This window comes from Frieseomelitta varia, unplaced genomic scaffold (genome assembly GCF_011392965.1).
Source record: "Frieseomelitta varia isolate USP_RPSP 00005682 unplaced genomic scaffold, Fvar_1.2 scaffold_473, whole genome shotgun sequence".
Taxonomy (NCBI): Eukaryota; Metazoa; Arthropoda; class Insecta; order Hymenoptera; family Apidae; genus Frieseomelitta; species Frieseomelitta varia.
This window is the reverse complement of record NW_025110227.1, coordinates 50,299-52,661: the sequence shown is the minus strand read 5'-3', so window position 1 is coordinate 52,661 and position 2,363 is coordinate 50,299. Positions and strand designations below refer to the sequence as shown.

The 2,363-nt window shown below is 34.8% G+C and overlaps 1 protein-coding gene and 1 long non-coding RNA gene across 2 annotated transcripts in view; one reads left to right on the top strand and one right to left on the bottom strand.

Annotated features, from left to right (window-relative positions):
* The window catches only part of LOC122532787 (methylcytosine dioxygenase TET2-like), a 92,166-nt gene that overhangs the window by 39,767 nt on the left and 50,036 nt on the right, over positions 1 to 2,363 (top strand). The window lies entirely within an intron of this gene.
* Positions 1 to 2,363, bottom strand: part of LOC122532788 — a 14,927-nt gene that overhangs the window by 1,556 nt on the left and 11,008 nt on the right. The gene's annotated exons all lie outside the window — the stretch shown is intronic.

Here is a 2,363-nt window from a genome sequence, read left to right as displayed (position 1 = left end):
ATTGGATTGTTAAAAAATTAATCCAAACTTACTATTATAAACAATCGAGATCCACAACAATATTTTGAATAGCATGACGTCCGAATATTAATAAGAGTCACTGTACGTAGAAAATGAGAAATGTGTTTTCGTCGGTAAAGCGGTACCGTAGCGGTATATATTTCGGTATTTTTACCATTTGTGGACATCAAATATCGATAAAATATGTATGAAAATACCGGTATGACCGTCTTATACCGATATTAAAGCCGATGTCCCAAATAGCGGTTATATTACGATAATAAGGGAGCAAATACCGGTATAATACCTAAACTTCGCAATATTTCGGTTTCAGTCTCTGGATATGATACCTAAACCTCAAAATATTTCGGTCTTCAGTCTCTGCCCGAACCACGGGACGTTTGATACGAGTTTGTCTTTCGACAGAACCTGATATTGACTCGTCACCGCCGTGAAAATTGATTTCCATCTCATTCAGGTGGAGTTTCTCGACCAGACCACTTTTTTTTTCTTTTTCTCACGCAATTGTACAGGTGAATCGAATTTCGAGTCGGGTTGGTTTGCATTTTCGTAGATGTACAGTGACTAGCATAACTGCTAGCATACCAATGACAATGAGGTATTGCCGACAATTTGACAAATGATATAAAAACATTTTCTAAAAAAAAGAGAGAAAGAAAAAATCGTAAAACAATCTACTTGGACTCTGTTCAAAGCTTTGACACAATCGAAGGTTGATTTCTTTTTCTTTTTATTTTTTCTTCTGGAGGTCACTTTGCATCGTATAGCAAGTGACAAAGTGAAGATACCTTTTTCTTCAAAATTGTCAAAATTCATATGTATGTAAAAAAATTAAAAAATTTTTTCCGTTCCGCCATTATTTTGAGAAGTAAAACTTGTTTTAAAACGATTTTTTTCACCATTTTATTGAATATTGAATGTTAGGGTTAAATTCAAGAAATTCTAACATTTCACAGTCCTAATGTTCGATGAAATGACGAAAAAAAGTATACAACGAGTAGGGATCGTTGTAGAAAGAAAATTTCAATCATTAAGGCCATAGCGGATTTAGTCGTGGCGAAAGTTTTTTTTTTTCATGTTCTCATACGCATTTGAATTTTTTATCACTCACTCTTCTACTCGTTACCCTGATGTAAAATCATCTTTAAGAAAAAACAAACTCCTGGCCATCAAACTAGAAGCTTCACGCCATAAAACGAGACCAAGTGGATCGTTGTACGATCTTCTTTTATCAAATTATGTCAGTTAAAATTATGGATAATTTCTTACAATGACTTCACGTATTTATAATTGAGAAAGTTTCATGAGTCGATTATCAATCTCATTATCAATGCACAACAGGTATAAATTTGTAAGATCAGAGTAAGGCGAGTAAAGTTTATAAATTATTAGCGAGACGATCACTTTACAGTTGTAAAAAGTGTTTATACAACAGATAAATATTCATAAATTACAGCTGTCACTTGTTAATTGACAAATGTCGTTAGCTGAGAAATTATTCTGTATTAGAATCCACAGAGTTTCAGCCTCACGATATCAAGTTTCCAACGAGATCTTGGAAATATTTGACGACGAGTCGTCGGAAGAATTTCCCGAATTTCTTTTAAACATAACATATAACAGTGTATAATTTTTTTTTTTTTTCGGTAATCAATCCTCTTTGCAATTTATTTGAAATATTTCAAGCCCTCGAGTGCAATACACAGAGTGAATTAGTGACTCTATGTATTAACATTCCTAGATTCTGATTCTTCTTTTCCTCTCTCCCTCCTACAAAAACAAAACATCATGTACAATCTCTAAATTACATTAAATATCATTGATTACGAACGACGCGTGGAATAATTGTCCACAGATAAAACTAATGATAAATCCAAATATATACACAAGACCAGATAAGAACCGTTAGATAAACCGATTGAAATAGAATGTCCAAGCTTTTGCTTTCTGAGTCACGGTCGACTTGCGCACGCCGATTTTATCCAACATCTGATATCGTGGCTTTCGCCTTTGAGTACGACGATTAGCAATGAAATAAATATCCTAGGTACAGGCTGTGATACTGTTCATATTTATCGTACTTCATATTTATCTTCCACGGTATAAGCGTTTAGCAACAATCACGATTGCTGCACTAACGTTTGCAGGCTACGTCTCGAGAACTCTGTCTCCCCTTATCTCGAGAACTAAAGATCATAATTAGTCGGCATATCTGCGATCGACGAGGGATTTCTCAAACACACACACGCACGCACACAACAAGAACCCGAGCGTGATTTTTCGATTCTCAACTCGTTACGGAGCAACAACAGCTCGCAATGTCGCGATGTTTTTTTTTTTTT